Below are 13,789 nucleotides of genomic sequence, written 5' to 3'. Positions count from 1 at the left end.
GTAGCAAATTCAGAATTCAGATTCCAGCCCCATTGGTTAAATGCCCTGGCCAGGTGGCTCAGATGGTTGGAGCAGTCGAAGCACTATGAGAGGCAACCGATTGATGTTTCTCTCTCACATGGATGTTTCCCTCTCTCTCTCTTTCTCTTCCTCTCTTTTTCCCTTCCTCTCTCTCTAAAAATCAATAAAAATGCTTCCTCGTGTGAGGATTTAAAAAAATGCTAACCACGAGCCACGTACCAGTGGCCTCCCTCTCAGTTTCCAGCCTCCATTGAGTCTTCAGCCTTTTATCTATTTTTATCTATAAAAACCTTCAGCACACAGATCTTCTTTAAATAAAATCTTATCTTTCTCAGAAAGTTCCAAACAAATTCAGAGAAAGAGAAGAAACTGTCCCTAGCTTGGCTGTATTCCTGCTCTCAATTTTAGAAGAGTTTTGCACGTTTGCAACAACTACCCTTTTTCCAAATCCCTAACTATCTTGCTATGCCTGGCTCCAGATACAAAGGCACGTGAGGGCCCCTGGGGAGACTGCAAAGCAGTCATTCCCTCCATACAAATGGAGAAACTGAGGTGCCGGGTACAGGGCCGGAGCCAGCTCTCCCTGAGTGTCTAGTGGCTCTGTCACCCTCCCAGGACCAGGGTGCAAATGGTGGGAAGGTGAGAAATGTTTCAGGAAGAAGGAAGAGCTGAAGTGTGAAGGCAGGCCCTTTGTTCTGGGGTATTAGGACCCTGCTCTGACACCAGGCTCTTCCTGGCCATCTGTCCTGACCCCCTCAGTGGGACCCGAACCTCCAGCGCCAGGGGGAAGGTGCAGCTTCCTGGCTTCACAGGCTGGTCCCACCCTTTTCTCTAAGCCTCTCACAGCTGGGTCCTGGGCCCCTCAGAGTGGGTGGCAGACTTGAATTTTCTTAATTTCTGGATGAACCTCAGGGGGCTGTTTGCCTAACAGAAACCCTAGTGGTGTGGTTTTAACTCCACAGAGAGTCAAGGGACTTTGCCGGATGGTCCAGGCAGCTGGGGCAAGGGTGAGGGTCAGTCTTGTCAGGGGGCTGTGAAATCTGACCACCTCACTCCTGGAAAACACTGCCACCGGCCAATGTGAAACAGGGGCCACTAGGTCCTGCCTGGCTTTGGGCTGGACTCCCCCTGAGGACTCCCAAGTCCAGAAAACAAGCTCTTCTCCCTCGGGTGTCTTTGTTACTCAGGAGAAAGAACTGGGAAGCTGGGGGAGCAGTCAGGGGAGGTGGGAGGTCAGAGGCCAACGTAATATTTACTCAGCCCAGCCAGGCCTCTGGTTTTTATGAAGCAGGGAAGCACTTCAAAGCTGCAACATCCCCTCTTGCCACTTGGGGGGGGGGGGCACCCTCCTGCCCTTCAGGGCAGGCTGGGTAGCTTTCCCACCCCTTCCTCTCCTCCTGAACTTTCCACCCTCTCTCCCTTAAAGGGAGGTGCCCTCTGTCTTGCCTCCTAATCAGAGAGGGCTAGTGACTTGCCCAGAGTTGCAGAGCAATTACAATGGCTGGGTTCCTCTGGCATTCTGAGCCAGGCCTGGATTTCCCCTCTTTACTCTGAGAGTGAGTCATCCACCCCTGTGGATGGAGATGGAGATGGGTCTCAGTTCCTGGTCTGAAGACCCCATTTCAACCATCAGAGCAGGAAGCAGAAACTGGGGGGTAGAGGAGAGTGTGCTGGCTCTTTACATTTTGAGTGGATGGGGTCATAAGCTACTCTTCAGAGATATATATCTCCACATATTTCTACAAAGCAAAAACTTTCAAGGGTTTCAAAGGCCTCTTAAAGCCCAACACAGCCCCTGGCTCTGTCCATCCCAATACTGGGATCTCCCTGACCCCAGACTCGATTTGAATATTTCGAGGAGTAAGTAAGGAGAGCACTACCTTCCATTATAAAATCAGAGACAGGTTTTAAACTGAGTTGACGTCTGCCTCCCCCAACCTCCCTCCGCGCATCGCATCCGTCTCTGCCTTCCTCCTGCACAGAAACTTGGATGGTGCCTCCTCCAGGTAGCAGATGGCAGAGGTGGCCGCGGAAGTGGGCTCTCTGTTTAGCCAGGGGTCAGGTAAAAATCTGAATTTTTCTCTCCAGCGGGATCCACTCAGTGAGTTCATTCAGATAAGAGAGGGTGAGTTAGCAGCAGGCTTCTGCACAGGGATATGTGACCACAGATGAGTGATAACACTTCCTGATGAACAGCACGGCCAGCCAGGGGCCGGAAAGGGATGCAGTTGACATAGAATACAATGTGAGACCCAAGGGAGCGGGGCTGGAGGTCTCGCTCTAGGATGTTGACTAATAGAAAACAACCCCAGGGCTGGCCGTTTATAATCTGCAGGAGAATGAGAGGGGAAACTGCTCAGGGGCAGTTCTTAGAGGCTGAGGAATGAGCAGGTTAGTCATTCCCACCGGAACCTGTGAAGTTCCCAGGCACCTGAGTCTCTCCCCTGGCCTTTATCAGCACTAGAAGGTTCTGGCTCCCCTCCAAGGCGCCTTCCATGGCCTAGAGCAAGAGCTTCCAGAAGCTTCTGCTCTTTCACTTCCTGAGTCCCCAGTGCTCTGTTAACTCCCTTCTGCCTCATATTAAGGTTCTCTGGGGGCACCCGGCTTAGGTACTTCTCCTCCCCCATTTTCATTTTGTACTAGGTGCTACTTCATGCCTAGCACCCCATGAGTGACCGATTTCTACTTGTTCAAACGGAAATGGGGCGCCATTCCTGCTTTCAGTGCCTTCTGTTTGCTGCAAGGGCCAGAAGTGTGGCGCTCATCTCAAATGTGAGGCTTAAAGTGGGGGCGGATGTTCATTTCCTCTATCCCTCCATCTCCAAACGAAGGTGAGAGGGAGGCTGTTTAAAAACAAACCGAGGAAGTGCCTGAGTTTAATTCCTGGACAGTGCAGGGCAGCCCTGGGGAGCCGGTCAGAGGACCTGCAGGCTGGGCGCACAGGGCAGAGAGGCCCCTGCACGGGCCATTCGACCTGAACCCCAGGATCCCTCCCCCTCTTCCTCCTCAAAGACAGCTGAACTTTCTAAGGGCAACTCCACTGCCTTTTATCTCTCATAATCTTAGCCAAGGAAAAGCAGGATTAAACTTTCATAACACAGCACATTTAGCTTGTTTTTCTTTCCTCTCTCCTCCCTTCCCTGCCCCCCCTTGACCCCAGGTAAATGTGAGCCACAGGGAAGCCCAGATGAAATATCAGGGGTTGGTATCAGATCTGAGGAGATGCTGCTCTCTGGCCCTCTGGCCGCCCCACAACACCCATGCTTTTCCACGCCCCCCTTAGACAGTTATTATCTCCCAGATGAGAAAAGCCTCAGCGTATTGTCCTGCGCTGGAATGAAAGGGGGAATTATAATTCACAGAAAGGCTCCCACAGAGAGAATGGAGACAGAGATTAAATCAGAGCTACAAGGTTGACATGCCTTCAGTTCCTGAAAGGTCTTTTTAAAACAGTCTCCTCAGAAGCGCTTGTGCCACCACCTGGGAGGGTTTCGAAAGTCCTCATTTCGGGAGTTGGCAGAAGGCAAGGCATGTGAAGGCACCTTGGGGATGGGCCAAAAACTTTTATTGCTGATAAAGAGAGGCAAGAGCCTCTTGGAGGGCCAGCCTGCACACCAGACCGGACTGCCTGCTAACTTGAGAAGGAGCCCTCCTCCCTGCCCCACACCCGAGGCATCCTGTCGGGACAGGCCTCTCGCCTGCGCTGCGCACCACCCTGGGGCGCCCTGCTTAATGCTGCAGGCGCCTCTCCCACCCCCCTACAACCAGACAGGGTTCCAGAGGTCCCACCGGCAATAGGACTCTACCAGTTGTGGTCTCTGGGTAGTGACAGCTGGTAGTTTCTAATATATCTCTATTTTGCTCTTGTCTTTAAAAAAAAGAAATGGCCAAAAAAAAAAAAAAAAAAATCACAAACACCACTGTCTAGAGCCAAGCCTGGTTTTCAAGAGCCCCCTCTAGTGGAGATGACCTGCTATTGCCCGGGAAGCTTGAAAAGCCCCCCACCTCCACCTCCCTTCTGCCTGGAAGTGTCTTTCCCACTTGCTTTCTGCTTCCACTCTCAGCAGTTTCTGCCCCATTCACACTGCCAGTCTCTGTGTCTTTGTCTTCCCTTTCTGTCACCCTGCTTCTCTCCGCTTATCTGTGACTGTTTCTACATCTGGACTTGGGTCTTCCGTGTGCGCCCTGGCTCCTGCATTGCGGTCTGCATCTCTGGTCCATCTGCTGGTTTGTTGTGGACACCAGGTCTGAGGAGCAGGACATGCTTTGACAAGGCCTCTGATCAAATGGCCTAATCTCAGAAGCCAAAACAGGGACCCATAAGCCAGATCTACTGTGAAAAGCACTAGGAAGATTGAGTGTTCCTGGAAGAGATTGGAACCTGGCAAAAACTCCCTTCCCCACCCCCATCTCCCAAGCAAACCTGGGTGTCTTGGGTTGATACATAGGTTTGAGGTGGTCTAGAACCTGCTCTGGAGTCCGGTGTGAAACCAGCTCCGAATTCTCCCCATCCTGCTGCTTGCTTCCTGGCTCCTGACACGTATCTTGCCATGCAGACAACTGGCAATCCCCCGGTAAAGGGACAGCTGGCAGGGGGTGGGAAGGGGGTGCCAGTGCCAGGGAAGAGGGAGAGAGAGGGGTAAGTGGGGGCCAAGACTGAGCCTGGGGCTGAAGTTGGAAAGGGGAGACAGAGTGAGTATCCTGCTGGGGCGAGAGAGGGACATGGCGAACACCTGCTGGTCCTCTGGGTTTCTGAGAGATGTCCCCAGCCAAGCAGGAGATATGGCCAGGGCAGGGCAGGAGGTTAATGGTTAACCAACTGTGAGAGCAGGAGACTTTTGCACTGCTCAGGTCTAAGCCTTTTCAGCTCTCCCCTTCTCTCTCCCTCCTTTCTTTATACTCGTGCCCAGTAGGGACCCTGCTCCCCAACAAAGAACTTTCTCGCCTCTATTTCTGCCCTCAGTTCCAGATGGAACAGTGTGGAGCTAGATAAAGAAGTTCCATATGCCCCGTGCCAGGGAATGGACCCCCCAGGAGAAAGGGGGGTCCACTTCTGACCATCTAGCCCTCTCTTGGGACCAGCTGTTTGACCCCTGGGAAGAACTGCTTTTCTCTCTATCTCCACAGGGCTCACCTTTAGAAATGACCAGAAAAGAAGTGGACACACACCCACCCTCATTTACTCTAATCAGGCATGAAATCTTTGTAACTAAGTGAAAAAACTGTTTCCCATAAGGGAATTGGTTCCATTCATCATTGTTTGAACTGAGCATATGTGCAGGGGAGAAATAGCATATTCCCATATAATGAATTGATAACAGACTGCCCCTGGGCGAGGGTGGTAGTGATGGGAGGGGTGCACATGAGCTATAAAACTACAGCCCCTCAAAGCCTGTTTCTGTGTTTCCCTGTGGACAGTCCTGAATTATTTGTAGTTAACAGACTGTAACACAATGCTCCAGTCTCTTTATGATCAGAATGGGGGTGGGGGTTAGGGGCTTGGCTTGGAGCTCCTTGCCTCTCCGTTTGCCATGATGGACAGAAGTATATTGGGCCCCAGTCTGTGTGTGTGGGGACAGCTGTGTGGCAACACAGGAGACAGCTGGGGCTGGGGTCTGTTGCTGCTGGAGACAGGAATAGTCTCCCCCACCCCAAGCCCCCTATTCTTGAGGAGGCAGCCATAGCAAAGGAGGCAGGAGAGAGACTATAAAACCCCCAAACAGTGACAACTCCAGAACCATAAATATTTCATAGCACCTGAGCAGGCGGGTTCGGGCTGCTCCCAGCTGCTGCTCTGTATATTTAACTGTGTCACCGGTTTTCCCTCCCGCTCGAGTGTGGGTTTCCTTGTAACATGCCCATGAAATAAAGATTAACGGAATCATCAGAAGTGTTTGTAGATGGAAAAGAGACCAAAGAGAGAAGGAGCTGTTCTTTCAGGGTTTTCTTTGTAACCTCGTTTTAAACACAGGCTCCAGTAAAACGGATGGTGAACTTTTACATTTCCCACACCTGCAGCTTTGGATGGTCAAGAGGGTTGGAGGGTGGATGGTCCCTGGCACTTTGGGGACAGGGGCAGGTATTCAGGCCAGCTCTGAAAGGGGGCCACCAGCCTTGTAATGACATGGTTTCTTTTAGGCAATGGACATGCAACACCACCGATTACTATTCATTTAGACTTGGGCTGAAAGGCCAGCCAGCCCCCCTGCCCTGCTCCAGGCTGTGAGAGACCTTTATCCTTAAGGCCTGTCAAAGGAGAAGCCCAGGTGGGAGTCCCTCGCCAGACTTGAGGTCCCTGGGCAGAGGAGACCTTCTGATACTTGACCAGGTCGAATCTTGCTGTTCCTCAGCACCCTCTCCACTGCACCTCACTCCAAATGTCATTTCCATTTAACTGCTTTGCAAGCCAGTTTGCCCCATCCTAATGCAATTTGCAGAAGACAGTGAGGGAGCAGAGAGGGCAGACTGCACTGTCCCCCCCTTATCAGTGGGACCCTGAGAGGGCCAGCTGGGGGACGGAAGGGAACGGTCCCTTTAGGTAACGCTGGCAGTGAGGGCAAGTTCAGGGATGAGGAAGGGTTGGGGTGAAAGGCAGAGACGAGACACCAGGTGGAAGAAGGGCAAAGAACAACCTGGCGGGGGTATCCTGACAGATGCTCTCTCAGTTTCCCTGGTTCCCTCTCCTCTCTCCTCACTCCCCCACCCCCATTTCCCCAGGCCGAGGAGGAGAGATCACAGGTAATTAGTTCAACTGGTGCTTTGTGAGGTGAGGGGCAAGTTAATGAATTCTTCTCTCTTCTAGCCAGAAGGCCCGAGGAGAGAGGGCTGCTAGAAACTCCAGGCGCCTTCTGGGGTGAGTGCACAAAACTTGTGCGTTTCTAGCAGGAATAGCTGGATTCCTCCTGCCAGAGCCATCTCTTCCCCTGCCTCTGTCACTCTGTTGGAGGCCCCAGAATTCATAGCCTGCCCAGGGGGAAGAGGGAAGTTTCAAGATCTGAGAAAGAAGCCCAGAGGGGGGGCGGGGGGGGCTGCTATCATCCCAGGACCGGGATTGCTGAACCTGACTCTACTCCCCAAATGTAAATACTCATAAATCTTATTCACTGCACTGGAGAAGTCAAGGAAGAGAATGAATGGGTCCCCAAATTTCTGCAGGTTCCTACAAACTACTGCCCCCCACCTCCAGCCACTGCCAAGCTCCAGCTGGCAGCCACAGTCCCTCAGACTGGTCATGTCCTATGTCCCTTCCATAGCCACTGCTGGCCTGTCACTAGACCCCTGCAGGAGACCTGGCCGTATTTCCACTGCCTACCTCAGGGGGCTCTCCTTGTAGGCTTTTAACTGACCTAGAACCCCAAGTCTTTTGCCCACCCCCTATTATCTCTACCCCTCAGGACCTGAGTTTGAGTAGATAGTTCCTCCTAGGGCAAGGGTCATGCCAAATAGGTGGACATCTGTCTGGGACCTGAAATGACAGTTTTTTGGTGACTCTGTCTTTGGCCATGCAGCCCAGGACTAACATTTATGGAGACTACCTGTGGGATGGATCAAAGGAGCTAGAATTTTCTAAGATCCCTACAGCACTTGTGGGGTGGGGCAAGAAGGCTCGCGTGGAGGAGCCCCTGGACCCCGGGCAAGGATCTGCTTCGGTTCCCAGCCCTCTCCCGCGGCTCAGCCCCGCGGAAGGTGCTGCTGGGGTGCACCCCGAGGGCGCACGGGGGCCACGGGCGCCTCTGCCCGCTCGGCGCCCTGGCTGCGCCCTGAGCCTGCGGAGCCCGCGCACCACGCCTCTTCCATGCCCAAGTCCCCGGATCGCAGGGCCAGCCCGCGGCCGCCAGGGACTCGGGCACGGGAGTGAACGCCCCCAATCGAGCCCGGCCGTAGTGGCCTCGGGCTCTCCGGCTCGCGCCACCGGCTCGCGCCGGCTCCCGGGACAGCCCCGCCGCCCCCGGGCTCCCCAAAGCCGCAGGGCGCCGGCAGGTGCGCGGGGAGGCGCGCCCCAGGGCTCCGCGGCCGGGCAGCCGGTGGCAGGGCGGCGGGCGGCGGGCGGGGCAGCCCAGGCGCGCAGGGGCGCCGAGTGCCCGCTCGCCAAAGTGGCCGAGCCCGCGCGGGGACTCGCCCGTCGCAGCCGAGCCCGCGAGCCGGGGGCCCGGGCCCCGGAGGAGGCGCCGCGGGGAGTGCGGGTGTCGGGGGAGAGGCCCGAGGGCGCCGGCGACTCGAGCGCCGCTTACCCGGCTCCGCGACGTCCGTCTGTCCTTGCGTCTCCGGTCCGTCCGCGCCGGCCGCCGACTCGGCGCGCAGGGCGGCGCGCTGCCCCTCCGGCGGGCCGCGGCTCGCAGTCAGCGGGAGGACCCCATCCACACGGAGCCCCAATTCATTAAAATCCACGCCAAGCCGCCGGCCACTTATCTGTATTCCTGAAGTGGCCCCTCGGCCGCCGGCCCGCGCGCCCCTCCGTGCCCCGGCGCCCCGCAGCGGCCCCGCCGGGCGCCCGTCGCCTGCTCTCGGGGAGCCCCGGGGGGCACGGCGGGGGCGTGCGGCGGCGGGCGGCGGCGTCTGTCCCCGGGAAGCAGCGGAGCCCCCGCCGTCTTCAGGTTTTTCCAGCGCGACTTTCCGGGCTCCTCTGACATCAGCAATCTCGGCGCTTCCTTCCCTTCCCTTCCCTGCCCTCCCGGTCCGCGCGCAGCCCGTTTCCTCCGCGAGCCGGGCGCTCTCCGCCCGCGGGCAGGGCTCCGGCTCGCGCCCCGCGGCGGGCGGGGGCTCCCTGCCGATCGCGCGCCCTCCGGGCCGAAGGATTCCCGGCGACTGCGCCCGGCCGGCGAGGACGCCGCTCCTCCCGCAGCTCGGCTCCCGCGGCGGCGGTGCCGGCGCCCGCCTCCCGCCTATATTACCCGGCGGCTCATTATCATAGAGGCCGCGCGCTTAACCCGCTCCCTGCCGGCCGCCCGCGCTCGGGCCGCGCCCGCCGCTGGCACCGCGCGCCGCCGCCGCCCCCGCCCCGCCCCCGCCCCCACTTCCTCCGCTGCCAGCTGTCAACAAAGAAGCAGCATGTTTGGCATCGGGAGGCCGCCCCTCCGCCCGCCCTGCGCCCAGCTCAGCCCAGACCCATCGGCCCCCCCTTAAGTGCCAGGGGGCCACGAAAATCCTGCGGGGGCCTGGGAATTAGGGTGGAGGCCCCGCCAGCCCAGCTGGCTCAGACCCGGGCGCGGGGAGAGCTCAGGACCCACGCAGAGCGGGGGAGGGCAGCGGGGGGGGCATGGGCTCCTCTACCCTGAGCATCACCTGTCACACAGCGCACGTCCTGCAACACCTCCCTTTTCATCTCTAATCTGAGTGCGGGGCGAGTGGGGAGGGGCCGGCCTTGCCCGTTGAGGTTGACAAGGGGGGGGGGGGAGGGTCTCGGAATCTGTGGGAGCAAATGTCTCCTGCTGGTGGATTTCAGAAAGCCAACAAGCTGTCAAATGCGGTTTGAAGTTGTTATTAATTATCATTTTCATAACGCAAAGATGAGTCTTGCTTGGAACCTCAAGCTTCCAGCTCCGTTAGGGATCCCGGGCCCCTGGCAAGCTGAGGGGGCCGGAGGGGAGCTTTCTCTATCCGGACCCAGGGACCTTGCGTGGCAGGGGAATCAGAGAGGCGCAGGTAGGATAACTTACTACAGTAACCTAAGGTGAGGGGTTCTGGGTTCCGGACGGCCAGGCCTCTGTGCCCTGAGGACCACTGGTTACGCGCTGTACAGAGTCGGGGTACCTCGGCAGCCCCTGGATGCGGCTTTTCCAAAGGGGCCTGCGAGCCGGACCCCCGCGAGTGCCCAGGATCTGCGCAGCCCCTGCTGGAGGCTGGAGCCCCGAGAGTTTTCACTCCACACGTCCCTGTATTCTGAGAAACTCCCTCCACTGCCCTCTGGTGGCCACAGTCTTCAGTGGTAAAAATAGAAAAAATTACTCCTGAAACCCTGAAGGGAGTCGCATGAAATTCTCAGAGCAGTAGGGGCCTTAAAAACGAAAAAAAGAAAAAAGAAAAGAAAAGAAATTGAGACTCACCTGTCATCGTGCACAATCGTCCATTCAATACAGGATTGGGAGAAACCTCGGCTTTACGTCACCTACAGAAATTAGCTAATTCTTCAAAAGTTCTTTTTTTTTTTCATTGTAATTAGCTGAAATATGTCTCCCCTGTGACTTTCACTGGTTTTTCCTGGTTGTGTCCTGTGGAGCCACGAAAAATCTAAGCTGTTTTCCCTGATCCATACCTGTTCTCTCCTTTGAACTTCTTTAGCATTTATTGCTGGCACCCCTCCAGGCAATTATCATAAATTACCCTGTATTATTATTAATTTCTCTTTATAAGTAGATCTTGTCTCCCCATCCAGACAGCCTAGTCTACCGTCTTATCTCTGGGTGGACCACATCTGAACCACAATTTATTAAGGAAGGTGATTTGAAGAAGATGCTAGAAGATTTTGCAACAACATTTCTCCCATTTGTTTGAGACATGGAGCATGAGTCTGGCCAGCTACACCTAAGACGGCCAGTGGTAGGGGTGGCAAGATCTAGGTGATAAAGCTGGAAGCTGAAAATTAAGGCCTCTGGTTCTAAATCAAGTGCTCCGTGACCCTGGTGTAGGTCACATCTCTTCCCTATGCCTCAATTTAATCACATCTTAGGAAGATTATAATACAATTTAAGTAATTAAATTGTATTAATACAATTGTGTGAACACCACCCATGGCCCAGAAATAAATCCTAAATGAAGGGCAAGAAAGGATAATACGAAACAAGTTCCTCCACTTCCCCCATCCATCACTCCTAACCTTCCCTTTCCTTCCTGAATAAAGGGAGAGGAAGAGTGAGGGCAAAAGAGAAGACAGGCAGGAGAACTCACTGACGGCCCCGTGGCAGTGACACGGTGTCACTCGGTTCCCAGATCTGAGCTCTCAGTTTTGAGATCTGAGTGCTGTGAGATTATGGGAATGCCTGTGGTCAATATAGCAACGGGAGAACACTAACCTGGCGTGTTGGGAGGTCCCTGGATGAAGTAGCCTTACCGTCTCTGGGCCTCAGTTTGTCCATCTGTAAGATGGAATTTCTACCATCAATCTTCAGACAGTTGAAGGAATTAAAATAGACGTATTTTAAAATGTTAGAAGAATTAATGGTATCATTAAAATGGAAATATTTGTTCATATTTTTAGCCTTAATAGGCTAGAAAAAATATGGATCTTATTAGTTAAGCTCGTAATTATAACAATGTATCATGGGAATAAAAAAAAGAACAACTCAGGTTCCTGGTTTATATTTAGATATCACATTCCTAGGCAATGACAATATACACGCCCCTTGTCCTGTAAAGGTGATTAAATAACCTCATTTCTTTCTTCACTGGGTATCCATTCATTCATTCAACAAATATTATTTATTAAGAGGGAATTATTATATTTCTTCCTTTAATGAAATTATATACAGCGCATAATTATCTCTTCCACACTTTTTTTTTTTAAGAAATCATGCTAATAATCTGGCAGGCTCTCTACCCCCTAGGCCTGTCTATGTGTTTCTGGGATGCGAGTTTTCTGGAACCTGTCTGGCCTTTGATGCCCTTTTCCTGGTCCTTTCCAACTGATGTCAAACGCAGAGCCCCCGGGACTCACCCAGCTTTTGCACAGTGCCTTGCGGCCCATCCTCACTTCCATGAGGGACAGCCACAGCCCAGTCCAGCGCTGGGCACGTAGTGGGTATTTAATAAACATTTATCACATGGTGGATGGGAGCAGGCTTGTCGTTCATAAAATCATCATTTTTGGAAAATCCTCAAAAACTCAGCGGGGTTGTTCTCTACTTACCTCCACTGGTCACGGTGCTCCCGGGACCTCACTCTTGCAAAGTCATCTGTGGCTCCTGGGCCCCAGGCCTCTTCTTTGCTTGTCACTAGATGGGTGACTTGGGGAAGGGGATAGGAGAAGTGGGAGAGAACAGCCAGCTTCATTGTAGAATGGAGCTGAAGGGTTTTCTGGGAGACTTGAGTACCCGTTTCTCCTGCGGAGAGTGTGTCTGGCTGAGCAGCCCTCCTCAGGCCCTTGGGAGCAAGCCTTAGAATTTGGGGAGAATAGGCCCCAATGGGCAACCAGCTGATGCCAGGGGGAGTCCTCTCTCTGTCACAGCAGCAGCTCCAGACTCACAAATAGATGCCAGTACGGTAGCCCCTCTGATCACAGTCCGTATTTTTGGTGCTGGAAGCTGGCCACCCTTTGGCAGGCTTTCAGCATTAAGTCTGCTTGCTTTCAGGGCTGGGGGGGGGGGGGGCTCAGTGCTCAGCATGGGAATGCTGCCTGCGAGTGTGTGCACGCATATATTTAGGGTGCCTGGAGCAGATTGGGGCCTGGCTTGGGAGGCTATGTGCCTGGACCTGTGGCCTGGAGGCCTGTGAGCTTGCCAGTGTCAGCATGGGATCTTGGGGGCAGTGATGATCTCTGCTCCCTGGCTTGCATCTGGCTCTCAAAGCTGAGACTACAGATGCCACCACCAACGTGATCTATCTTTGCTCTAAAATGCATGTCTTCTTTCACTTGCCCCGACCCTGAGATTGTCCCTTGTGGGGGGGCCCTCTGTCTCCCATGTGGGCCCTCACCCTCTCCCTGCAGACACTGTCAGGAGGCCTCGGTGCAGAAGCAGCAGTTTCCTCTACCCCCCACATTGTTGGGAACAAAGGGATTCGTCTGATGGGCCAGACAGGAGTGTGTGGGCCAAGTCCCATGAATGGAAAAGAGAGCTGCTGGGATGCCAGGGTGGTGGGCCTCAGCCTGGGCAAGGGGGCCAGGGGCCCAGGACGCACAGCCACAGGGCACCTGCTCCAGGATTCTCAGCACCATTCATGAGGATGTCCCCCCTCCTCTCTCCGCCCCTCTCATCCTTCCACAAATCCCACTTTCCTGTGTACTTGAAACAGTAGCAAGCCTGTTAAGGCTCCAAATCCAACAAGGCGGGATTTCACTCCTTTCTCCCTAAACCTCCCACAAGTGGAGCTTATGTCTCTGTTTACCTCGCCCTCAGTCCCTAACACCCCTCCCTCTCTCCATCCGTCTAGAATGTTGCTCTGGGAAAGGGATAGTCTCTGTGGGGCCCAGCTAACCACAGCTCTAAACCTACTTAAATGGGTCCCTGAAACAATTGCAAGAATCCTGCACTGCAAGGTCAGCAGGCTGCAGGGGGAGGGCGGGAGCCTGGACTCGCCTGGGCTTTGGGTGGGAAGGCGAGGGCTCGGGACTTCTGTCTCTGCTCTGCGCCTAGCAGCAAGGCTCTGAGAAAGGGTCTTCCATCCGTATTTTTTCTGAGATTCTGAAAATGGAGACACTACCCATTTGGTCATGGAATCCCTGGCTAAGCCTCTCAGAGCCTCAGTTTTCTCATCTATAGAGTGGAACTAATATTCCTTGCCTCGCAGGCTGTGCTTCACGAGAACCAAACAAGACACTGGCTGGGAATTGGAAAGCATTACGCGCAGGGGGATGTTGTTTTATAACCCAGCCGTTTCTTCCAGAGCCAAACCCACTTCTCGACGGCTGTCGCTTCAGTTCATTCTCTGGCTCAGTTTTCAAAGGAAAACAGCTGACTGCTTAGAAGTACCCCTTGGCTTCAGGGGTGGCCGCATCGTCTTCCCGTCACTTCGGGGTCCCTCTTCCTCTCCCATGCCTCCACTGGAAACTGCTGCAGACCCAGAGAGACTCTGCCCAGTTACCCCCCCCCCCCAGTCACAGAGCACATGGGTGCTG

At 54.6% G+C, this 13,789-nt stretch overlaps 1 protein-coding gene across 1 annotated transcript in view; it reads right to left on the bottom strand.

Annotated features, from left to right (window-relative positions):
* Positions 1-8,658, bottom strand: part of PLXNA2 (plexin A2) — a 197,483-nt gene extending 188,825 nt beyond the window's left edge. The window contains exon 1 of the mRNA XM_081121199.1: positions 8,253-8,658. The gene's annotated coding sequence lies outside the window, so the exon portion shown is untranslated. The remainder of the gene's footprint in view (positions 1-8,252) is intronic.
* Between the last annotated feature and the right edge of the window lie 5,131 nt (positions 8,659-13,789).

Source organism: Miniopterus schreibersii (genome assembly GCF_964146895.1).
Source record: "Miniopterus schreibersii genome assembly, chromosome: 19".
Classification (NCBI taxonomy): Eukaryota; Metazoa; Chordata; class Mammalia; order Chiroptera; family Miniopteridae; genus Miniopterus; species Miniopterus schreibersii.
Note: the sequence above shows the minus strand (reverse complement) of the source record. Positions and strands in the feature narration are given on the sequence as shown.